General features: G+C 35.5%; 1 long non-coding RNA gene across 1 annotated transcript; it reads right to left on the bottom strand.

Moving 5' to 3' along the window:
- Window positions 1-8,369: 8,369 nt before the first annotated feature.
- LOC107545919 (uncharacterized) lies at window positions 8,370-21,979 on the bottom strand. The gene is made up of 3 exons (XR_001604078.2): window positions 21,943-21,979; window positions 12,798-12,888; window positions 8,370-8,487 (listed from the first exon to the last, which is right to left on the bottom strand). It is a non-coding gene; the product is annotated as an uncharacterized LOC107545919 (long non-coding RNA).
- Between the last annotated feature and the right edge of the window lie 5,430 nt (window positions 21,980-27,409).

A 27,409-nucleotide genomic window follows, 5' to 3' on the forward strand; every position in this document is an offset into this window, starting at 1 on the left:
AGATGAGGTTTTCCTACCCCAGTACTGGTTCCCACCGAGATTTCTGCTCATGGCTTTCTGCTTCAGTCAATTGTGAGTCTCTGTATCTACCTATCTGTCTCTCCGATTCTTTGAGCAATCACTTGCCCTGTGACATCAATTCTCTGACAGGTCTAAGAATAGTTGTTGATGTTCAGTGTGTGCAGATTTTTTACTGTTTTTAGAATACAATGACGACTTTCAAGCTCTTTACATGCTGTATAAGAAACTGGAAGTCTATATTTTTTCTTAATGAATCTCTACAATATGAATGTATTTTTTAAAGAGGTCATAATATAGAAGTCATTGAGCATATCTTTAAAAATATGTTATATCATACATTCTTAGGTAAAACATACATTAAAAAACTTCAGTAGGATGATTCAAAAAGACATCGATATCTCTTAACTCACCAACTTCTTTAAGATCTACTATCTTACTCTACTACAGGCATAGAGATAGGGAAGAATTTTTAAAATATAATTTTTGAGATTTAAAAATGATCACCTTGGCAAAATTTTAATTTGAGTATTCACAACGTTCACAGACCTAAATAAACTTAGTACAACAACTGTTCTGGTTATAATGCACATGTACTCAAATATTGCCACATATACAACACACACAGGTGATTTGCAATGAAGGTTGAGTTTTAAACTTGGGTTATGGTAGCTTGATGTTAGCTTAGGATATCAAGAGATTCTAAAATGATAAATCAAAACTTATTCATATGTACATTATTTAATTTTAAATGAAACTATATAATTATATGCTAGTAATTAAAAATATCCAGAAAATTAATGCTAACTATAATGTCTCTAATTAAATGATTAAGTAATTGCACATTATAAATAAGTAATGATGTGGAAAGGGTATAGCAAGTTGGATTCTCATCTAGGAAGAGACAGGGTAGAAAATGTTGACCTGTTTAGCATACTTCTTGAACATTATGCCAGAGTTATATTGGGGGAGAAAAGTTAATATTTATTATCTTTTACCTATGAGCAAAATATTTAACTGATCAACACAAAAAGGGGAGATTTATTGACGCTCTCTTGGCTGAAGCATCCTCTGTCTTTCTCAACCTCTCTTAAACACAGAATGTCTCCTTTTCACAGGTTATTTTTTCACTTTTTCCATTTCTCTTCTGCTATTGATTAGCTTGTCCTTTCTTCTGTTCTGTATATCTTTCTTACATTCTAGTATCTCATTCATAACCTGCTTCCTTATAAATGTATCTTACCGTGGACTTTCATGAAACTGACTCTAGCATTTGCCTTTTTACCCTGTTCATTCTTTCATGTCCAGCTACAATTGTTACATGTATCATTTGACTCATGTTCTTCAGTTTAAATTCACGAGCATAAAAATGTAATTCACCAAGTTTAACTTTTGTGCTTAGTTACATCATATATTTTGTTAGTCTACATAATTTGCTCTTGAATCACAATTCAACTCTGTTCAAATCAGCTATATCCACAATAATCATGGCATTGACTTCTCAGGTAAGAGAAATCAATTATGATGGGTTGGACTAAAATTTTATCAGAGGAAATGGAGCAAAGTAGAGGGGATACTTGTGGTAATGATGTACTCCTGGCTGGGCTTGTTGTTAGATTGCAAGTTTATATAAAAGATGGGTCAATGATGACACCCCAGGGTAAACTTTCACTCATGTTCTTTTGACAAGATCTGCATTATTTGTCTAATGCTAAATCAATCTGTCAAAAGAAAGGGGAGTGCTCAGTTTGTTAGAATTTTTTCACTTTATGAGCTGCCTGTTAATTGGTAGTATGCTTTCAAGCTAATGAGATTAATATATTTGTTGCTTTTTCTACTAGTTCACTCCAGGTTCTAAGGGTACCTAGGTGGATGTTAGAAAATGCTTACAGTTAGATGTGATTCCTAGGTTTTGGTGTTAGGCAACAAAACAGTTGATAATTCCATTACTAGACAAGGAAATGCTTGGAGAGGAAGTTTGGAGAGGGTGGTTAGAAATTATCTGGTAAAATAAGGAACTGATAATTTTGGTGGAAAGGAGGGCTGTGATGGAAAGGAAGTCTTTATAAGATCAGGGAGAATGTTTACTAGATAGTAAATTAAATTATACTTCCACACAATCGATTGGGAGGAGTAGAAAGTTGGGGGAGAGAGGAGAAAACTCAATTTTGTTATCCCAGAAAATCAAACATAACTTACTAGGCCACCCAATTAAAAGCTGCTGAGATGGAACACAGTCATTTGAAATTTGTGCAGTTCAACTTAAGCAGATCCAGTATGGAACACTCTATTCTTTTAGACCACATCCCAAAGAGGGCAGATAGTTATGATCAATTGGCACTGAAGTGTTCCCAGTTATTTAGGATAAAGAGAAAGGGATTGTATATATTTTAAAGGAGCATTTCAAGATGGACCCTGGAGTCTAAGCTAGAAAAGTGAGTTTAAACTAGAGGTAAGCGAGTTTAGAAGGCGTGTGCAGATAGTGGGATCAGGGTGGAAAATGATAGAAACTTCATTGAGGTTCAATAATTATACCAGTGAGTATACGAGAGCTAGGGGACTAGAAAAATAGGAGACGAGTTGATGAATAAGGTATTTAAAATAAGTGTTCTCAGAAGTAATTGTCCTCAGTCAAAATGTACAAACTGATGACACCAACCTAAAGAGTTGATTTGATTTGTTTCATTAAGCAAATTTGCAAGAAAATTTCATTTTAGTACTTAGATTATTATCTTCTGTTTGTCACAGTTTCCACAACCTTCTCTGGACTTACATGCATTTTATCTACACTATATTTTACCTGGCATATCCCCGAAGTCATCTGAAAGAAAGCTGTAGCCTAAGGCATGGCCATGGGAATCAATGAACAAAGTAAGTTTGAAAAAGTAAAAAACCTGAGGTTCCAAGATGTTGAATGGATCACACAACAGATTCTGAATCTTTCAGAGTTTTGACAGAAATAGGAGTAAAGAGGAAGATAAATCAATATTCAAATTATCTGTGGATGAGTGAAAACGGAATCCTGTAGGTGACAGTTTTGAGGTAGGGAGAGGATTGCATAGTTGAATAATAAAAGCTGCAAAGTGGCAGGAGATTTTACCCTCACGTTGCAACTTCTGTTCTTAAGATATGTGAAATATAAGAGAGACATGCTCTGCTTGAGCTAGCAGCAATATGTATGTGCTCTTTTAGGTAATATCAAGATATAATTTAGAAAAAGTAGGTGGAGGTGATATTCTTAAAAAAGGTTTGGGATAAAGTTTTGGTAAACAGAACTCGAGGTGGACAGCACACTGTTAGGGAAGGGTAGGGAAATAGATGGTGAAAGATATGGAACATACAAAACCTGTGAGGAAAAGAGTTTAAATGATAAAGGATGTATAAGACATCATGATTTTAAGGAAGTGACTAAAGTACGTAGGCATTATATAGTGAGATGTGACCATTACCTAGAAAAAGCTAAGCCAAGTAGTTTCTCATTGTTAGGACAAATATCACACTTAGCGGTAATGTAGCTTCAATAAGGGACTGCTTCCGGGCCTACACAGTGTAGCTGAGACAAAGGAGGAGCTTAATCAGTCCTAACGTAAGAGGAATGGAAAAAGCTCAACATAAAATTTGGATTGAGACTGCCTGGCAAACGACAGACTCTTAAATCAGCTATACACTTTATAATAAAAATACATTAACTCAAAGGCAAGGCAAAGTGAAAAAGACATGGATGGGATGGTCAATTATATGTTCAATAAATGCAAATAAATTTGTGAGGTTGGCAAAACCAATATCCAATAAAGTGGAAGAGACAGCTACCTTTAAAGAAAATCCCAGGAGTGTTTTTATTAACCAAATTTCCACACTCTGAGAAAGCTAGATCAGCTATAAATCTTAATGAACCAAATATAATAGTAGTGAAATACATAAAGCAAAACTCTTAAACTACAAATATCAGGTTATAAAACTTCAACATAATGGGTGATTTTGATATACAGTTTTCAGAGGCAATTGATGATGTAAACCTAATTGACAAATCATTTAGAAGCTTTAAATACCATGACCAATATATTCTACTAAGTAACAATGTCTACAACATTAGGCTTTACATAGAAGCTCTATACATCCAGTGCTAAAAAAGGAATTGTATTACTGTCTTGGAAGATATAAATTACCAGAGCATTTTTAGACTATAATCTGACAAGGAACATATCTACCTTTATGCTTCTTATTACACTTAGAAAACTCTTATAAAAATTAAATCCATGTGCTTATTAATTAAAGTGCTATTTTAAATGCAGTAAGAAATGCAGTAAGGAATGGAAAAGCAATAATGTAGTAGAGGGATAAGTTTAAAATGGTATTGAATACTATGCAGCCATTTGAAAACTTAAAGAAATTTGATAGATTTTCAATGGAGGAAGATTGACTTGGAAGAATTTCAAAATACTTTCAGGAAGAATGAAACATATTTTAGGCTAATATGACTACTGTGTTTTAATATTTAAATTTAAAAGCCCTCCCTGTATGTGTGCTTCAATGGCATACTTAGAGAAGCGTAACATTTTATTAAACGCAAACCAGACTTTTAGGTGTTTACCTCATGGAGTAAGCGTCGGAGTTGGTCAGTAAAAGCCTTTTCAACTTTGGAAGTTGTAGACAGAATGCAGATAGATGGCAAAGCCACAGCTGCCACCCACCTAAGGCAGGGCATAGTAGACACTCATGAACTATTCAGTCAAGTGTTGTCAGACATGGACTGCGACCAAGGGGGGTCTGCTGACTGATTTGTAAATAGGTTCTTGCAAAGTCGCAAGAAAATAATTTCGGGACTCACACATAGGAGGAGGTATAGTGGCAAGATTTAATGGAAGGGCATGCTGGGCCTACACGTCCTTGAAGAGGCAGCCACACTGCCTCATCCACGACCAGGTGGCCCAGCTCTGTCTCCCTGCAAAAGAAGTCCAGTCTCCAGGGCCGCAGGCCCACACTTGTCCCCACCAAGTCCAGAAGGTAGGTCAGGACCCAGAGCTGCCATGCCACCAGCTGGCATCCAAGGCTTCAGGAATCCAGCAGTGTCTGTCCTGTCTGGCCCACCTGCTGCTAGGGACAGAGGACGTACCTGGGGACTTTATTAAGTTTTGGTTATATCTTCTTGGGTCTGGGAAGGGGTAAGCTTTCTTTCACACTAACCAACCTTCTTCCTAATTTGTCATGGGCTTGTGCTGGGCCCTCCCCTTCCTGGATCTCCCTGGGTCTTTGTGCCTTATTCTATCCCATCTTTTCCCCAGATTTTCCAGGCTAGACTCCTCCACCTTGGGGCTATCATTTTGGCCCCTACCACGCAAGTCTCCGAGCTCTGTTGCACCATCTGACTTCCCCGGGGCCTGCACCCGGAGGAGGGCTTTCCCGCTCGCTGGCCCTGAGCTCCCCCAGGGAATCCCGGCAAACCGGCCAGCTGTCCCTTGGGGAGGCTGGCAGGCCACACTGTCCTGCCTGCTCCGGGATTAACGCCTCCCTTCCTAGTTAATCAGGTTTAATGTCTGATTCCATTTGCTACCTTTCTCTGTTAATAACTATCTAACTAACTAACTACTGTAACTCAAGTACCAACTCAGTGCCTGCAGTGTAGGGAATCAAACCTAATCAGTGTAAGAAATTCGCTGTGCTTCACGAAACTAGTATTTTAGGAGTTAGTATAAGTTACCTGAAGTGTCCTCACAATGCCTCTTTATGCTTAAGTCATTTAAGTTTCAGATAATTCATTCGCAACCCAAAACTTTTACATAGAAGAAAAAATGAAAGCATGATAGGTTTATTTCCTTTTCAAATGGAGACACAGCTAATGGCACTTTGATAGGTAAAGGAAAGCAAGTACAATTTAAATGTCTGCATTATCATTCTGGCTATAATTTCAAGAGAAATAGGAACTTTAAATGTAAATAAAACTACTTTTAAAATTTGAACGATAGAACATGGATCAATTAAAATATGATCACAAATAATTTTTAAATATTGCAAAACATAACTCACAGTTTTGCATGAGTTTAGCCTATTAAATGGTATTGTACAGTTTAACATACATTGATTTAATTTTCCTGACTCCCCACGATGAAGGTGAGGCACATAGAGCCTCATCACCGTGCCCAGGACCACATGCACCAAAGAAGATGGTTTCAGACATTACACCGTGTTAGCAATCACCAAAAAATATTAATTGTTTAAATAAAGCACCTCTGGGATTTCTTGAAACAAATGACAAGAAAGTTTGTAACTGGCAAAAGCAGCACCTGTATTATAAAAATATCAAATAAAGTATAATTTAATACAACTCATCTAAAAAAGGGAAAAGAGTGATATCCTTTATCATAAAGTTTACAACCCATCAATAAGATACAATAGCTGTTTGAGTTTGTATTAACAACACAACATATGGTCAAGGTACCAAAGACCAAATTTGAGTAATCGTCAGTTAATATTAATAACAATCTATAATATTACATGCATTATTTTTAAATTATAAGATAAATTGCCCAGATTTTACATAAAGAACCAAAACAACAATTTGAAACAGAGTAAAAGTACAAGGTAGGAAATTAATAAAGATGCTTTCAGAAATTGATAAAACTGAAAATATTTTAAAAGACCTACAAAAGAGATAAAGCACGATTTTCAAAACAAAATATATATCCTTAGTCCCATGTTCCTCCTTACCCTGATTTACAAAAAATGGCATTTTCACATTCCAAAAAATATTTTAGGAATAAATATTATACTTGAAGTATGACAGAATGTAAGAAATAAATGTTAAAAAAGAGATATTCATGCACCATATGTTTTTAAATTTATGTATAAAAGAAAAATGCCTGGAATAACACTCACCTCACAGATTACATTTGATGAAAAATACTGAACTTTGAGTGAGTTAAAAAGATCTTTACTGTTTACTGACATTCTTTTGACGAGATGGGATTGTGATACTCTTCAAAAGTGTCAAGGTGAAGACAGACAAAGGCTCTAGAATAATCCCAAACTGTAGTATACTAAGGAAACATTACACCTAAACAAATGCGGTATCCTGGATTGCATACGGGAAACAAAAAAGAAAAATGGGGAAAAACACGTAGAATCTGAACAAAGTTTGTAGTGTAGTTAATAGTAGTGCACTAAAGTTAATTTCCTAGTTTTGAGAATTGTGCGATAGTTATAGGAGGTGTTCACGCAGGAGAGGTTGAGTGAGGGTCTGTAGGAGTCTCTGCACTATCTCTGCAACTCTTCCGTCAACATAAACTTATCTCAAGATACAAAGTTAAAAGAAAATTCCAAACAACAGAAAATAAACTTCTGGCCAAAAAGCTTTATTGGTGAATTTTACCAAATGTTTAATGAATAAATAATACTAATGCTAAACAAACTGATTAAGAAATCAGAAGAGAAAGTAACACTTAAGGGAGGTATTCCCAGGGAACCAAGATCAGGCATGACACTGCCAACAGAGGAAAATCCTCATCGGTATCCATAATTAGTATAGACAGATAAGAATATCACATCTTTACCAAAATATTAGTAAATAAAATTCAGCAATATACATACATGAACAAATTGGTTTAATCTCAGGCAGGCAGTATTGGTTTATCATTCAAAAAATCAATTAATGTTAATTCACCCAATAAACAGACTGAAAATGAAAAACCATATGAACCTCAACACAGATGCAAAAAAATAGATATTAGGATACATTTAACATCCATTCATGATGAAAAGAACAACAAAATAGGAATATAAGGGAATAGCCTTCAACCGAGGAAGGGAATCTACAAGTAAACTACAGCTAAAATTATGCTTATATTTTGAACTAACTGTAGTATGTCTCTTTTTTGCCTCTTATGACAATATATCTTTGTTTTCTATCTCCCACTGACTTTCCTTTTTACTATTGATATTCTCCATCAAGTGATACGGGTTTAGTGACATAAAATCATATTTTTCTATCCAGTTGTAATTGCACAACTTGGCTGTGCCTTATACAATAAATATACTGTCATAATATTACAAAGACTAGTTTTTGTTTTTCAACTATGGCATCATCCACTAGTCAAAGCACTTTAAGAAAAGAATTTAAGTGCAATAATTCTTAATTTTTAAAAAATATAGATAAATATATAGTGCACAGAGAGATTGCAAAAACCAATAAAAAAAAAGTAAAGGTTAAATTTCTTCAAGACATTGATTAAAATTGATGGGTCAGTAAAAACAACTTTACATATAATATTTAAGGCCATTGAGATAAGTAATAAAACAGTTGAAAATAATGTCACTTACTGTTGTTGGCAATGAAGCAGAATGTCCTTCTCGGGAATTATATTCTGAGATAAATGTTGTTATCTCTCACAAAAGGTCACCAACAGATAATGCCAAAAGTTGATAACTGAAGAAGCAGAGGCGTTCATTCGTTGAATCACAGGTGATACAAAGGGTCTGAAATATCAATGAAGCAGACTTTGACTTTTCATTTTCTGCTCTCATATTGTTTGAAATAATTGTGCACACAAGACATGCATGGACACACACACACAGTGAGTAAAGAAGAGAAAGAGGAGTATAACTCCTAATAAATTAAATATAATTTTACTTCCTCCCTTTTGCAGGGTTTAGATTGTCTTTTATCCCATTGAAAATCTATTTTTTTTCAAAAGCTGTGTGCATGCTGTATATGTGTGTGTGAGTACTTCCTATCACTCCAAGTCTCTTAAAATAATCAAATCTTCGACAAAGCTAAGGTGATTTGTTCATGGATATAAACAGGATTAAGACATTTAAACTCTTGTCCTCTGCTGGCTTAAAAAGCAACCCTTGCCAGATGTATCTGGAATGACATGGATCATCAATACAACAGAGTGGAGGTTCTGTCTTTAAATAAGACGGGATGCTGCACATTTTCAGTTAAAATTTTAATTAAAACCATGTATAATTGTTGCCTATATGATTTTTGCTACAAGGCCTTATATATTCCAATAGTTATCCTGTTAATAATCTAGATATTCTCTGCTAAGTGTGAAATAAAGTTGATGTGAAACTGTATGCCTGGAGATACTCATTCTTTCCTCAGATAGGTTAGAAAAGGATTGCCGACAGCTACATTTCAGTCTTAATAGCTCTGTTCTTTGGCTTAGCAATTCTTTCTCCTAGTCTTTATTATAATACAAAATTTCCAACACATATGTATGCATTCCCTTGGCTATTATATTTTAATAGAAATATTCACCAGCTTTTGATCTGTTGGCTCAGGTTTTTAAATTAAATTAATTGGGGTGACATCGGTTAATAAAATTATATACATTTCAAGTGTACAATTCTATGATACATCACCTGTAGGTTGCACTGAGTGTTCACTACCAAAATCAAGTTTATAGCATAATAGTTATTGCATTTTCTGCTCTTTCACATTAAAAGAATCACAAATAATACCCTGTTTTCTCCTAAGTACAACAAAGTCTGTTTAAATTTATTTCATGAAAATGCTGTCCTTAAAGATTACAAAACACCGTAGGAGTATATAACACCCAGGGATCAGGGAGGCAGACACATAAACAAAATCACTCTCAGCCATAACAATAATGATAATCACACTTCAGTTTTGCAATAAGATATTCTGCAAAATCTAATAAACTGGGCAAACTCCATTTGTATGAAACACTCATATCTCAACATTAGGATATCTCGGGATGCCTCAGAAAAACAGGCTCCTTCAAGGACATTTACAACAGCTTCCTAAAGACCCTCAGCGGTGACAACTAGGGGGAGGAGAATAGCAGCTGCCTGGTGAATTATATTTTACTGCAAAGACAGGGGAAAATCACCAAACCAGAACTTCATAACTATATTGTGTGCCTAACTCATACTTTCAAAAGTGATGTTGCAAACTCAGGAAAACAGTGAAAGAAAAAGTGGACGAGCACCCCCGGCATCCAAGAAGGTGGAGTGGGGTACAGAGAGCAAGAGGCTTCGGGAAGCAGCAGGCATGAAAGTGTAGAGTACGAAAAGTCAGTATATTCAAATCACTGCCACCTTGGAAACATGCTCTCTCCATCTGTGTGCCTTCCCCTCTGAAAACCTGCCGGATTTTAGTCTTGGTTCTTAGACAAAAATACCTTTTTTGAGATTCTATTTTGGGTGCTGTGTTTTTATAATTTCTTTGTGATTGCCTCTTAAATATAGTTCTCAAACTTTTCTTTGGTTTCATTTTGTACTACTTTGTTGAGTGTTATGTCCTGCCTCTTGGGGTTTTTTTGTTTGTTTCTTTCTTTATTCAAAATAATATATTTTACTACATATTGATATTATCTGTGGAGCTCTCACATTGCCCCTATTGTCATTATGCCCTGTTTATGAGGAATTTATGTTTAGTTTAGTTTTGTTTTTGAGAATCTGCTATATCCTGAAAAATACCCTAATAAACTGGCTAGAGTTACAGGAAACAGCACATTGAACTTTGTTGTTTTCCTTAGAATCCTTTCACTAACACAATTATGCTCCTTGCGATGTGCCTTTCCCTTTCGAATGCTCCATTTACCTTTGATTAAAAATGCTGTAAATCCAAGGCAAAAATCAATGAAATATAGCTTCCAAATATAGGGACACTTCAACAAGTTGAGGAAGGATTCTGATAGCTGGTTCACACCTGTGTAGATCCTAGTTAAAGTGCAGAATGTTCCCATTCTCCAATTCTCTAATTATCAGCAGGGTGTTACAGAAAAATGTCTCACCTACCAGATTCAGGTGCAGGTACAAGTAGAAGAAAAACAATGTGTGCCCATAAGCTCTGTAAGCTAAATTAATAATAATAATAATAATAATAATAATAATAACCTGGCTTATAGAACTTTGGTAACAGACCAAAAAACTCCTGGTATGGTGAATTTTCTAAAGTAGTGTTGCTAATGTGTAGTATATTTTATCACTGGAATTAAGCCATCATGTTGCAATCCAAATCTTTTGTGCGCATGTGAATTTTTCCAAGTGAAGCAAAGATACATGAAGAAAAAGCTCAAAGGGGAAAATGAGCCTCCACCTCACCACCACCACCACCAAGAAGCAGAGACACTCTAGAAAAAGCTTCTAGCTCTTTTTGATACACGAAAACGATGTTAAGTGGAGGCTACATTTTCATGAAGTCCATTTTGGATGTCCTTCCTTCCACCATTTATTGGGATCACACTTATTCTTTAGGGAGCCACTAATTTTCTAAATCCTTGAGGTATCTGAACTGAAACGCTCAAACTTTCATCAAGAACTGATGTATGGAGCAGAGTCAAGCAACCAGCAACCCAAATTAAACAAAACAAAACAAAACAAAAAAATTTGCACAATTGATATATTCCCTGGCTTATTTTTTCACGTTGAGAGATGTATCATTTGACTGAGATTCATTTTATTGTTTTTTTCATACTGCTGTGAAGTGTTTAAAGACATTTCTTCCTTCAACATTCTTGCATCTGCCTAAATTCCATTCCAGTGAAACCCTGTCATACACTAGATTCCACAATCTCTACAACAGTCTTTTCATCCACCCTCCCTCCTGATATATTAAAAATTATGTTTTTCACAAAGTAACTGTTATTCTACTCAGGGTTCCTGAGCATTTCATTGTTGAGAAATTTGCTTTCAATTATAAAACTAGTCACAGTATTTCATTTGTGTATCCAGGAACACCTGTGCCCACAGAGATAGGGAAGGAGTCAATTAATTATAGTTCTAAAGTTAAAACATGGACAAAATTAACCTATAGCATCTGTAAAACATTATAGTCTAATAAAGAGCAATCAATGCAGTGAGTATATATGCACTATTATGTTTTATCAAGGTTTTATAGTAATGATACAACAGAACTGAAAAAACAAATTTTTTTTGTCTCTCTAAACCAAGCTATCAGGTTTGTAACATCGATTTTCCTTTCTCACAGACATAATTCCACGCACGCAAATTATGCAAAAATGTATTTTCTCTCTTCCTAAACTGTTAGCCTATTATTTTTTAAGATTTTAAAGAATGTTGAGAAGAATTAATACTCGTTCAAGGAGAGAAATGACTGAACACAATCTTCTGTCTGTGGGCTGTTTCCAGTCCCTGTGGTCTGGTAGGAATTGCTGGTGACTTTGATGGACTTTGTGCTCTCATTTGCAAAAAAGGGGGAAGGGTTGTGACCAAGTAGGCAACATTTTTGTACATTTGGATACATTGCTTGAGTACTATAATACACAATTTGCTAGTTTATTTAAATGTTATTGACATTTTTCTTCATCAGTTTATATTTATTCACATTATGATAAACTGCTGAAAAGAACGTCTGAGCAAAATTATAGCCTACAAAATTTTTTTATTTTGTTTTTGTTGTGTTTTGGCTAATGTGAGACTAATAGCAACCAGCGATATTCTCAGTGGCAATTTTGCTACTTTTTTCTATTAGAATCCATTAACTTAATAGTATCCGAAGAACAATTCATTTGCATCTCTATTTCATAATATCCAGAATTCCTTTTCTCATTATCAGTGTAAGCTTGAGTTCACCCAGGCTAAAACAAAAATATCTAGACGTCCCATTCAACATGGATAAAACTCTTCTTATATGATAGGCAGTGGCTTAGAATATTAAGGGTGGAAAAAATTAAGTAAGATACATTCGCTAACCTCTAACAGGAAAAAAAAAAGAAGTTAAACAGAAAATGAAGCCTGTAAAGAGATATTTATCTAATAGTTTAGGGCTGGTACCAGGAAGAAATGAAACTTACCTATGTAGTAAGTGATCCTCTGCCATCATCCTCCGTATAGACAGTGAAATGGAAACGGACAAGTGGCGGCCGCTTCAACTTTTATCCTAATCTGAGTCATGGAAGCGTGAGAAAAAGATTAATTCTATTCAGGGATCAAGACAAAGTTACTTAGTCACATTTATAAAATTAAATAAAGCTGGGTGATTCAGCAGAATTGTTTGCATAAAATGAAAGGTGACCAAGGGAAGAAATAAGACTTATCTTTAATTAAGACGGTAAAAAACAGTTGTACTAGAACCCAGAGGTTATAGAAATACAAGTGAGAAATAACTATTTGAAATTGTCTTGGGTGTCAAATTGTATGCCTTATATTTATCACTAATGAAAAATCACATAAGGTTCAGTCTTATTTAAATTTCAAAAACTATATACTTTGAAAATAGGGACTCCATCAAAGGCTCGTACTCCCATAATTAGTTCCAAGTCCTCCAGACTGATTTTAATTCTTTACAGCCAGATGTCCTGCAGAAGTTCTAAACTACTCCCCAAGTTGGCTTAAATTCACTCCGGTGGGGTTTTGCCCCCCCACAGGTTCACCGCTAATCTACAGGCGTCAAATCTGAGGGCCAGTCTACGCCTGAAACCCGAGTGAGAAGCACCTGCCTCAGCCACCAAAGGCTGTGGCTGCCAGTGTGCTTCGCATCAGGTGGCTCTTCCCTGGGCCGCTTCTGTGCGTGGTCCCACCGTTTCAGATAACTGTCCTTCACTGAAGCACCTGGAAGTGATGGGTGCTAGTTCATTCATTCTATTAACCAGAACAAATCCATAGTCAGCCTAACTGCAGGGAAGGCTGAGAATATAGGGGAACACAGGGATACTGGTGGGCCACCTTCTACATGAATTCAAGCTTAAATATACTTACATATGTAGAAACTAAAAGAAGAGAAAGGGTGAAATATAACATTTAAAATTGGTCATTGGAGGTAGAGAATGAAGGGCTACCTCTGAGATATACAGCATGATCATTGAAGTCTTTATTATAGGCAGGTTTCTTACAAAATATTGAAAACATGAGGACCCTGATAAAAAAGTAAGCAAAATGCATGAGTAAGAAATACACAACAGTATTATACAATCACCAACCACTGTTAACTACCCGGTTAATACCAATCACTCGTGACCCAGCTTTAAAAATACGAGCAAGCCTTATGCACCAAAACAAACATGAGAAGCTGGATTAAAGGTGGACAAAGTCAGAAAAGATCATTTTTCTGCATAATCATTAGGGGAAGGGCAGAAGGAAGAGAGAGGAGAGCTTATAAGGCTGAGTATGGAGCAGAGTTTCAAGAGAATATGGTGAGTGAGAAGCTAAAGGGTGGCCCTAGGACGCAGTTTCACGCCGGTACCTCTCCCGGCAAAGTGGCTCCCTTCAGCCAAGAGCAATTCTGCAGAGCAGAGAGCACTGTGAGTCGAGTCGCCGTCAGCTAACTACAGCATCTGGAAAGTGCATGTGAGGGCTCAGGAGCAGTGTCTACTCTTGAGTAACATAAAGGGTAGGACTGTGACTATCAGACTTTTAAAATCAAAGACCTTACCCAATAACATATTTTACAGAGAATTTTAGGATACAGGCAATCATAGGGCCCAGGAGAAGCCATAGAGAAATCCAGGAGAATCTGCACAGCTCTCCAGACACTCTCCTCATCAGACACGTGTTGACTGTTGAGAGTGAGATGAGTGAGGTCTCTAAATGAAGATAACAGGCACCTCACAAGAGGGAGCACTTTAGATTATGCACCACTTTTATTTTAGATCCAAATACACATCTCATCTAAAATTTTCCCAGGAACCATTCTTGATAAATGCACAGATACCAGGTTCACTTAGAGTAGCAATTCTAAACCAGGCACATCTGGCCAAAAGCATCCCTTGCATAAGGATTCGTCTCTGAGCAAAATCATCAGTTTATATATCAGAACTTCTATTATAAGCATATTTCCATGAAAATAAGACTGTGGCATCTGCCTTCTTTCTTTCCTGGAGAGAAATAGATTGCAAGACATCTGCTTCCCAACCTAACTACATATATACACACATCTCCATCAACAACGGAATATACAGCTAAACTGTATTTTCAAACATTATGAAAGCATTTAGCCATTGGAAACAGAGAAATTTTGCATGAAAACACATAGTTAAGTGTTTCAGAAAATTTTGAACATAAAGTAAGACACAGAAGAGAACCTCTACTATTATTAGGTTAAGTTCCAAAACAGAGGAAATAAAACTATAAAGAATAGCAAGGAAATGCATGTCAACAAAGTCAGGTTTATGGTTACTTCTGAGAAGGAAAATGTGTAAGGTGATTGGAACCCAGAGCCTTCTGGGAGACTGGCCACATCTTATCTCTCCATAGGCGATACTATTGAGCGGTGTGGTTTAGAGTTATTTTTAGCCTACACTTACATGTTTTTGCACTTTCTGTGGGTGTGGTCTCGCAGTAAGAAAAAACAAAACCAGAAGCAAACGAAATTTGCAAAACTAAAACAGGAAAAGCGCAAGGGGGAGATTTTTCTGGGATGTTTATTTCCACTTCCTCCAACCATCTGTCTTGGAGTCCAACGCTGTTAATAAGATTGCTGGACTTCCTTCCACACTCTTTACATTTCTGAACTTAATGTTCTTTTTAAGAGAACTTTTTAAAAAAACAGAAAGCATTCCATAAATATGTCTTGTACATTTCCAGTTTTTAAAAAATTATTTCATGTCTTAAAATGGTTAACTGATACTAGCATCTGCAAAGTGAGAAAAGTATCTAGGGTACAAGGGTTGGATATGATATTGTCACTGACAACCATCCGGGAGCTTGTTGTCTTCTTTATTCCTCCTGAATATCGCCTTCACTCTTTTTTTTATCATTTTAATGAACTGAAATTATAAATGCCATGTGGAATCTGCCAGTTCAAGCATATCTTGAATTCCGTAATATAATATATTCAGCGATGGATTAAGACACGTGTCTTCCCTGATCCGCAGGCTTATGACTGTTTAACAATGTGAAGTTGATCACATGCACTTTACCAACACGTATTAATAAGTCAAATTCTAAGTACTTTGAAAAAACGGTTTGCCCAGCACATCACAGCAGTGTGCTCATTTTGATTTTAAAACACTCATGGAAGGTTACAGCCATTTTTCCCTTGATTGTAAATAAATTTGGGTGACAACAAATTGTCTCAAATTTTGTCACATAACTAATGGAGGAATAAATGAAGAAAGCACTAATATTCTTTGGACACTGACGGTCTTAGTCACTTTGGGCTGCTCTAACAAATGCCATAGACTGAGTTGCTTGAACAGTAGACATTTTATTTCTCATAGTTCTGGAAGCTGGGAAGTCCAAGATCAAGGTGTCATTGATTCTTCTCCTGGTGAGAGCTCACTCTCCTGGTCTGCAGAGGGGCCTGCTTTCTTGCCGCATCCTCACAAAGGTGAGAGATTACCTCTCTGTCTCTTCTTATTCATGAGGGCTACACACTCATGACCTAATAATGTCCTAAAGGCCCCCTTTCCACATACCATCACGTTGGGGGTTAGGGCTTCAACATATGGATTTTGGGGGGAAACAAACATTGAGTTCATAGCACATAGTAATCTCTGTTGCAGTTTCAGAATAGAATTGAAAATATGAAATTAAAACTGCACTTTTTAAAATCAGGTAATACAGATTTTTCCCCCCACAGTTAAATATGTTCACCTATATAGTATTCAATTAATACTTTATCTAATTAATGGTTTTAAGAGGTAGGAAATAGGATCTTTATATAATATAATATTTCTTGGATTGGCTTCTTTAATTAGTAGAAACACTTTAACTTTTGGAAAGAATTAAAAATAAATTCAGTATCCGTTCTCAAGATGCTTTTTAAATTTTCTCTTTCAGATTCTGAAAGGCTGTTTTTATAATTTCAAAATCATATTTAAAGATAAAATATAGGCCAGTATTTCTGAGAACAATCAATATGGTTAAAATGCTTTACTTTGAAGAAAAAAATAAAATATTGACAACTTTCTATTTAGAAATTAGTAGTATCATTATAACTTAAATCAGTTTAACTCCTTGGAAATTCAAATACATTTTATAAAGGTAAAATACTCTTGAAGGTAATAATATGAATAAATAATAGTCTTTAGTTAATGTATCAGTATTGGTTTGTTAATTGTAACATAGGCACCACAGTAATAGAAAATGTTAGTAATAGGCAAAACTGGGCATAGGGTAGGTATTACAGATGTCCCCCCCATTTCTCTCCCTTTACCCCTCTCCACTCTTTGTACTGTCTTCTTAATTTTTCTGTAAATCCAAAATACAGCCTATTTTTTGCAAATACCATTGGAGGTAACTGCAGACAGAAGTCAACTAGTTAAAGGCCCTTTTAAATATGCAGTACACACAGAGAGTTCAGTCATCGTGGCCTCTTTCCATTATAACCCCTCTCACACCATGGGACACACTCTGGATCTGTCCCATGCTGAAATGGCTGGTTCCTGGAATACAGGGAGAAACTAAATAGATTTGGAGGTGTGAGTACGTCTTCCAAGAATACTTGGCCTGGGGTCAAGGGGGGGGGAATTAAAAGCCCCCCCGAAAAAGTAGCTATGCACTTTTAGGTGTCATTTTGTGAATTAACAATAGCTTGTCTTTTTAAAAGTTTAACAAAATCTTGGAAATTGATATTGACATCTAGAACCATGAGAAATATAACACATACCAAAAAAATATGCTAAACCTTTCAGCCTGACAGTTGTTTACCCAAAACAATACTGTATTTGATTTTAACAAAAAGTATACTTAGCTTAGGTAAGTTAGTGTACAAAATATCTAATTTAACCTGGTTGTGAACATCAGCTAACAGGTGTTGCTATTAATATTTTTTTATTGTTAACAGTATTACAGATGTCCCCCATCTCTCCCCCTTTACCCGTCTCCACCCAGCCTCCACCCCACCCCAGGCCCTTCCCATTATGAATGCTATCATAAAGAGATTTTTGAACATTTTATAGCTGCCTTTCATTTGTCAACAAATACCTTATACACGTTGGTTCTAACATTTGATTTTTTTAAAATGAATTATGAATCCATTAAAAAGTATAACAGAAAAATGTATTTTAATTGATATCTGTAAGAATAAAATAATGCTCTTAATAAGTGCATTTTGATAAAAATATAGACTTCTTCAAGGATCATGTAAGTGGAGAGCTTTAAACAAAGAAATTAGTGGGAATTTGGTGTTTCCCCAAAATGGGCTTCAAAGAACAGTTTCAGGGCATTGAACCAGAGAGAAGAATTTGGAGAAGGAGGTTTTGGGTAGAGAGAGAGGAGCTAAGCAAGGGCGCTGTAGAAAATGAACATCATTCCAGCCCCCGTGACGGGGTTCCTGTGTCAGGAGCAGCAAATATCTAAGATAGACGCGCCCATTTTGAAGACTCCTTTGTTGGGCTGTGCAGAACCACCACTGGACTGGACGAACACAGGCCTTCATAGGCCCGGCTGTGTGCTGGTGACAGGCCTTGACAGGTGCTGGAGGTAAAGAGGTGGTGACTTTTGCGGGGGGAGGGGGGGAGAGCAGCTGGAGCAGCAGAGAACCATTAGAACCCACAAGGCAGCAGGCAAAGCTGTGGGATGGATTTCGATGGAAACAGATGTTACCAAATTCTCTTCCAAGAGTCCCCAGATGGCTTGGAAAATGTACAAGCTGAAATAGGAGTGCAAGAAATGATGACGATAGAAAAGTGGTTTGTTTGACTTCCCAGGTTTGTGAGTTGCTGGAACTTGTAATGGGGTTGTTGAAATAAAGGATGGCCCAAGTAATTTGGAACTCATGGGGACAACGTGAGAAATGTAATATAGGCAACTTCAAATTAGATAGACCTTCATAGGACACATAATTTTATATCATCCAGCATGCCATTTAATTCCTTAAGAAGTGTGTTTATACTCAACCACTATTTTGTTTTGAAATTTTAGTCTCAAAATATTTATTTTCTCACTCATACTTCTTCGCACTATCTTGAAAGAGAAAACCTGCACTTGTAATGATGTATTATGAAGTTAGTAAGAAGTAGGCACTGTTAGTCATCCCACATTTGTTATTTTTTTCAGTTTTAGGCATATATACTCATTTATTGACTCTGAAATTCCCATATCCATATTTTCCTGCTAGATGATTTTCCTCAAATGTCTTTAAATATAACCTTAGAAAATTTTGAGTAAATTATAATGAAGATAATAATATATTTATAATGAATATATAGGCAACTTCATAGGCAATAGGCATCTACAGCTATTAATAGAAACACGTTCAAGATGAGAAAATATTATTTCGTTACATTTTGGAATATGATTTCAAAATGTATGGAACTTACTATAGTATTCTAAATTTAGTTCATTTTCTGTTCTCAGCTTTCTATGAAGTTCATCTGAAGCATAGAAAGTGATTCTGAAAGCAATTCAGAAAATGACTAAATTGGAATACTTGTCAGCGTAAGCGCTGTGTACATACATCTAACAACATACTCCTTTCAACATTGGCTTAATACATATTAACAACTTTATCAATCACTTCCAGAAATTTATGTCAAATATAAATAACTCAACTTCCCACAGAAGAAATTCTGTGTTTAAATAAGTGTACTTTATCCATATAGGAAGGCTGAAAACCAATATGTAAAACAAGCCATCAAAGTTATAAAAAAACTTTAAGGTTTCCAAATGTGGAATTTGTGTAAAAAATATGTTATTGCACATTTGCTGGTGGCCTGGGATTAAAAAACTCTCCTATTTTTGGGCCCACGTCTTATTAAATAAGTATACTTTAGCCCATTTAACAAAATTTGTGACCTCCTCTGCAATAGGTAAAATCCAATTTCCTTTTCAGTCAACAAAGTATTATACCAAATGTCTTTCTCCCCACTCTGTTGCTCTCCTTTATGGCTTGGAGTTCATAAAGCTATTCCCTAGCCCGAAAAGAAAATAAACAAGCAAATGGCAGCACTTAAGGAGCCCCAGGCATAACACCTAGAGTAATCTGCAATATAACATTTATCAAGCAATAGTGAGTTACAGAACATGTGAGAAATTTGTTTCTGGAGGGAGTGGAGGGAGCTCATTGGAATCTACTTTGTCTCATAAAGGAAACACTGTGTTCATAAAACCACAGGAACATTCCGAAAACAGCTGTTTCCTTTCAAAATAGGGAAGCCACATCAGGTATGAATTTCACCAAAGGTATAGCTTAATCAAGTGTCCCATATTATGCAAAACACAATCCAGTCTGTAATTTCCAAATAGAAGATATTACAACTTTCCATTTTCTTATCACAAGAAAAACAGTTACACGTTCACAACAAAACATTTGCTACTTTTAAGTTACTGACTTTGAAAGTGAATTCTCATTTTATCAAATTTAATACCACTTACTTTTAGAAGCTCTTATGGAAGTTCTTTAGTGGTTATTGTTGTTGATGGTGTATCAATAGGCAGCAAATGAAAAAAATTAATAAAAATAACTAATTATAAATATACTCTTCCAAAATTGCTATCTCAGAAACTTTAGGTGGAAATTTCTGCTATACACTTGTATAAAGTTTGGAATTAATTCCAAGGAAAGTTGCTTATTTTGCTATAGATGTTCAATGTAAAAAATTAAAATAACAAGTCAATTCATATATTTTTAATTAGAAGCTCAAAGAAAATAATAGTGTTGAAATTATTTCAAGTACCATTTGTTACTATCATTTAGCAAATAAATAAGAAATTAATTATTTGGGAATGATTGTGATAAGGAATAACAATTAACTTAATGGTGAACCATATTATTATTAGGAAAATCCACAGCACACTAATATTGGTTCAATTGTCAATTTTTGAAGAAAGATGTTTGGTGAAATAAGTTACTCAGACCTGATTTTAGAGAGCAATGTAGTTGAATAAAATAGAAACCATTATTCGCATATAATTGTCTGGGTTAAAGGAAAAATGAAAAGGCTAGTAGAAGAGAGTAAAAGGATCATTTGTATAGGTATTATGATGTTACTGGAACATATTCTTAATGCAGCAAATCACGTGGTGGACAAATATATAAAAAAAAAAAGGCATTTAAAATATCTTTATCATTTAAGTTACTTTCAAAACTTCTATCCTTACCTCAAAATCGTATTCTAAAAGGATAGAGTGATACTAATCTACATTTGGAACAGATTTGTTACATACCATATAAATGGAGGGTTCACTTGAGAATTACACACAATGATATTTAATATTAAATAATTTACTATAAAGAAATGACATATTTCAGTTAGGTAATTTAATTATTATAATTTATAAATTGTGTAAATGATATTACATTACTTGTGAAACTGTTATGAAGAATCTTGTTTTCCATAAATAATATTTGTTGCTGTTTGCATTTATAGTTTTATGATCTCGACTCTTTCTTAGACTTTTAGATGTATAATCTTGCTTTCATCTTTAATGTATTGTGTTCTAGGGGGAAAGAATGACAATGATTGCTCATAATTCCCTTACTACTCACTAAATAATAGATTTAGCATTCAAAAATATTTATTTGGTACATACTATGTGCTGGACATTATAGATGGATATGAAGAATTATGCTGAGTCTAGGAGCTCACAACGATGCAGAACTAACTGTAAGGCTTGCATCTCCAACATCATAAATCCTTTTAGTTCCTAAAAGCTGTCCCATGCTCTCCAACTTCTTACTGAAGTTGAATACATACTATGTATCAGGCATTGTGTTGTGCAAGAAAGAGAGACAGAAAATGATAACAATCAGGCACTTGATTTATCTATTTATATCAATCAGAGAAACAGAACTAACAGGGTATGTCTATCTTTCAAATAAATCTCTTTATAAATGTGGTCTGTGTTCTTATTGGGGGGAAAATGCTCAGATTCAATTAATAGTGATTTTGCCCAGTGAAGAGACATTCAAGTGGTCTTGTTGTGGGGCCCAAAGACATATTTAAAGAACTTTTGTTGTATATTTTCATTGCCAAAGGTGTACTGAGCTGTTGTTTACCCTGTGCCCTTCCTATCCGTTAAATGTAAGAGAGAATTCTCCCAGTTCAGGGACACCACCTGTAGTCCTGCAGAGAGGGGCCTTCTGTCTCCTCCAGGCTGCTCCAGCAGAAATAACATGGAATCTCAGGGGAGAAAGAGGAATCACAGCTTTAAAGATGTAATTGCTGCCAAAATTCCAGGAAGCTATTTCCCAGGAAAATATTACCACCTGCCTGGATGAAGCCCTCAAGTACAACACCTAAAAAAAAAAAAAAAAGAGGCAGCTATTAACCTGCTTTATTGAAACAACCCCTGACTCACTGAGCCCATTTAGAGGTGAGTGGACTCGGATTCAACAACTAACAAGGTAAGGGTCCAATGCTCCTGAGTGGGAAACAGAAATTCTATATTTAAGAGCACAGACAAGCTGTACATGAAAAAGTAGCATCATCTCAGTTGTACATGAGAAAGTAGCAGTTTCATGTGGGGGGAAGCTTCACCCGTCACTCTGCTTTCCAAAGCAAAACCACTGGCTCTACGGCCCTTGATTTGGAGATTTTCCTAAATGCCTGGGCCTGGTTGGCTGGTGGCTTGGTTAAGATCAAAGTGGCTCATGTCATCTGGGTGGTAGTGGCAATCCAGCCTCCATGAGAGCTCGGGAAGGCCAACCACTAGGAGCCACTCAGCGCAAGGGCATGAATGAAGTCATTTCCCTTTCCTGAAACAATGCTCCGAAGGACCCTAGGGGTTCTCTTACTAACACTTGGGCTGTGGTCAATGACACAGCCACCTGGTCTGCCGCTTGGAAGTGCACAGACCATCAGACAAATACCCCTCTTTGGGGCCATGACTATAACTATAGCCTGAGCGGTCTGAGTCACTCACACTGGTGTTCGCAGGTGAATGCAGATGAGGCCAACTTGCTGATCAAGCCTGTGCCGGCCACGGCTACAAGTGTTCCCTGAGTCCATCATGGCACTGGACATGGCAACCTGTCCTCCTCATAGACTGGGAAAAAGTAAAGGTCACTCGAACTCTCCTCCTTGGGTCATAATGAATATAGACTGGCTTCAGACTATGTTGATTATCGGAAGAACTACTGGTACCCCTGGAACTTATTACATTGACCAAGACCCCAAGGGCAGGGGTCATTTTATATTGAGTACATTTCATATGAGCTGATCATTTTCAATACAAAAATTGTGAAGTATTGTCAATCAATACTTCAGCCACCTTCCAAATGCTAACAATTGTTCTGGTATTTCAGTGTAATTTAACATAAAATAGACTGCCCCAAAAGTAAATTAACAGAAATTAGTGATTTGTATTTATTATTTTTGAAATAATAAATCACTTATTGTATTTTACCATCTTAATCTACCTATAAACATTTCTAAACTAATTATAAATAATTATGATATAAGGAATTATTTTTTTTCTCTAATTTACAAAAAAATTGTCATATGAATTCTGGTATTGTCATATGTAGGCATTTACTGTCCCTCTGATTTTATTTTGACCAAGAGATGTGCTTTGTACAATGAGATGGAATTAGATAAAATTCAAGTAGAGGCTTTAAATGAGATTGTGTGGTGGTTTGCCTGTCCTTCTGCTGGCTTGTAAGAATCTATTGCCCCTTCAAGCAGAGCCTAAGGTGAACTCATGTGTTATAGACCTGAACCCCAAGAAAAACATAACCAAAGATATATATATATATATATATATCCCATATATATTTCATATACGTGTGTGTGTATATATATGCGTATATATATATATAAACATACACACACATATATATCCTAGGTATATTTTACATATTTTATACAGGCTATTCTATATATATGCATATATATCCTATATGTGCACATATAGAGAATATATATAGGATATATAGAGGAGAAAGATGGAGACAAAGAAAAAAATATAGAGATTTCTTGTAAAGAATTGGCTCATGAGTTTGTGAGTGCTGACAAGTCTGAAATTTGTAAAGCAGGCCAGCAGGCTAGAAACTGAGACAGGATTTCTATGGCAGTTTTAAGATAGAATTACTTCTTTAGGAAACCTCAGTCTTTGCTTTTAAAGATTTCAAATGATTGGAAGGGCTACCCACATCCATGGAGGATAATCTGATTTACTTAGACTAAACTGATTATAAATGTTGATTACATCTGTAGATACCCTCAGAGAAAATCTAGACTAGTGTTGACCAAATAACCGCAGCCTAAACAAGTAAATACATAAAATTAATCATCACCGTAGAAAAATAAATGTGGTTGTTGGAAGTCACTGAGATTTGAAATGGATTTTAATGAAGCATTATTGTTGCAAGGAGGCCTAATTCCAACGTCTAGAATTATTATGTGTATTATGTTTCTTCTATCCCTATGCAATGTAAGACTATTATTAAGAATGGTACCTGGACTTTGGCAAGCTCCCTTTATGCACTTCTTAATGGATCATGGCCTTTTAAAACCATTATTTTGATGATATAAAAACTTAACTTATTTTAATAATGATTCTAACATTGACTCTATACTTCAATTAAAAATAGATTGTAATTATTCTTATACTCTACCTAACTTTATCTGATAATAATTTACTTTCTATTTAAATGTATATCTATAATTAAAATCTATAATTTCCATTTTTAATGGCATTCTCCACATAGTTACTGATACCTCAACCTGGGTTTCCAAATTCAGTCCATCTAGTCAGGAGAAGAGCCCCAGCCAGTGCAGCCCTCGTAATATAAGCAAGAGACCTTTCATGGAAGTTGCCAATATTTTAGGCTTCTTAGTGCAGCCAAGGTGGCTAATCAAGATGAGGCTTTACCCCAATTACTTTCACTCAATTTTGAATATAAAGGCATTTAAGACCTTTTCAAGTTAGTGGTCCATCAGTTTTGTTATTAAGTATGCTCCCATTACTTTCCTGATGATTGTAATTTCAGAAGTATTTCCTTTTGGGATTCAGGACTTAAACATTATTTATGAGAGCATTGCTTATATTTAACAAAGTAGTTCAAATTTTTATATCATATTTTTAAAATTTATGTCTGAATTTATTGAATTTATGGCAATATATACTTCTTTAAAAACCTTAATACTTCCCTTAGAGCCAAGTACATGATTGATTTTGTAAATGTTCCACAGATACCAATAAAAGAATATAAAATATATATATTCAATATTCATAGAATGCAAAATCAGATATTTCTGTCTGAGTGAAGTTTATTACAGTATTCAGTTCCGATATGTTCTAATTTATTTATTTCTACAAGATCTTCCTAATTCTGAAAGAGATATATTACATTCCTTGAGTATAGTTCTATTTTTATTAAGTTCTCCCTGCACTTCTAATAGATTGGGCCTTATGTTAGGAATGCTTCGCGGTTTGGTGCTTATAGTGTTTTGAAGAATGTGTCCTTCAAGCAAATTGTCTTTGATCATTACGAAAAATAATATTTTACTTTAAGAGCTTTTAACCTTAGAAGAGCATTTTCATTTCCCTTTGCTCCAACTCACCACACCTATTTTTAAAAATGATGTACTATTTATAAGAGATTAGATTTGCTTGTTTGCTATACGAATACTTCATTTCAACAATTTTTGCTTAGCCTTGATAGTACAAAATTTCAGGCAGGCTATCACTGGATTAACTATATATAAAGTGTCATTACTCACAACTTTTGTTTTTCCCTTTCAATTTATCTCCTCTTAAAGCATCTATTTTCAGTCACTTATAGTTGTTTGGAGCATTTTCTGAATTATTTTCCATCAACAAGGTAACTAAAATTGGGAGTCCCTAGTTTCACTTTCAGCTCAACAGGATCATTAATGTGCCCATAAACTTCTTTCGCCCTTTTTGCCCAATAATCTACTGACATTTTTAAACTACCAATTTTAATATTTTTCTTTGAAATAGAAATAAATTGTTTCATCTATTAGGAAACTTCTAATTTTTAAAAAAATTCTCAAAATTCAAAAATCATAGGAGATTGTCAGTCTCGCCCCTCTTTTCACCAAGACACACATATACACACACTCAAAATTTATTCTTTCTTTTCTCCTGGGCATATACTTGCTTAGCTTTTCTACTTTTCTAGCTTTTCCGGTAACCAGGCTGAGCCAGGTTGCTGCCAATGGAACATGGTTTGAAAGTTGTGTACATCCTTCATTTTGCATGCCTTCAAAGAAAAGAGTTGCCCATGGTTGTTGGGGTTTTTTCCCCTCTCATCCCATGGGTGGGAGTTCTGCTAATGAGGACAATGTCTTTGAGGATGGCATTAACCACAGTACAGCAGAAACCAGCTTCCAGATTCATCTCGTGAAGCAGATAAATTTCCCTTATAGGTTAATTAGTTAGACTGCTGAGTGGGAGAGGAATAAACTTCTATATGACTTAACTTCTCTGCTCTGTTGTGGGGCACAGTCTTCTTTCTAGTGGTTCTCAAAGGGTGTCCTGTGGCCCACTGAGGGTGCCAAAGACACTTTCAGGGTGTTGGTGAGATCAAACCACTTTTCAAAATAATACTAAGAAGTCACTTCTCTTAAAAAATGGTGTGTAAGGGTATTGTCACCACACTGTACAGGTTGTGACTTTATTGCTCACTGCAGTGCATTCACAAGGGAAAAACAGGGCAGTTCCACTTAAGAATGTCCTCCAGGAAAAAATAATTATTATTAATTTACCGAACTTTGACCTTTGGATATATGTCTTTTTAGTATTCTTTGTGAAAGCATAAGAAATATGCATGAAACAGTTCTACTACATACTGATATAATCATCAACCTCAGCAAAAACGCTCATGCAATTGCATGAGCTGTCAGCTGAACTTGATGCTTTTTTCATAGAAAACCATTTTTACTTGAAAGAATCAAAGTATGGTTATTCAAGCATGAATATTTGGCAAAAGAAATGCAGTTGACAGTTTTTATTGATGATGATAAAATTTGAGCTTTCATGGAAAAATTAGAATTTTGGAAAATGTGTGCCTCCTATGAGACCTGGCAGCTTCTCAATACTCACAACTTTTCAAAAATAAGTCATGGATGCGTGTGTTCTCTGTGTGTGTGTGTGTGCGTGCGCGCGCTCGCATGTGTATTTTGATAGTGTATAATCAAATATGTAAACTATTTGAAAGATCTGCAATTAGGCAGTATTTTCAAAAGTGATCAATGCAGGGATAAAAGATTTATTCCAAGTACAAAATAAACCAATGGATTTTTATGTAAAGGAGTACACAAATTTATTGATATAGATTTAGATTCTACATAGCAACTAATCTTTAAGAAATTATCACATCAAGTGTTGATGTAATGACAAAAAAAGTCTGAAAAGGTTTAAAACATCCTCACTTTTCCATATGCACATCTATGTAAAGTCCTATTTTTCATTCCTTTTTAAATATTTTTTATTGATTTTTAGGAAAAGAGGAAGGGAGAGGGAGAGAGAGAAACAGATGTGAGAGTGGAACATAGATGAGCTGCCTCCTGCACCCCCGCACATGGGATTCAGCCCTCACCCCAGGCATGTGCCCTGA

The sequence above is a fragment of the Miniopterus natalensis genome, chromosome 3 (genome assembly GCF_054644295.1).
Source record: "Miniopterus natalensis isolate mMinNat1 chromosome 3, mMinNat1.hap1, whole genome shotgun sequence".
Lineage (NCBI taxonomy): Eukaryota > Metazoa > Chordata > Mammalia > Chiroptera > Miniopteridae > Miniopterus > Miniopterus natalensis.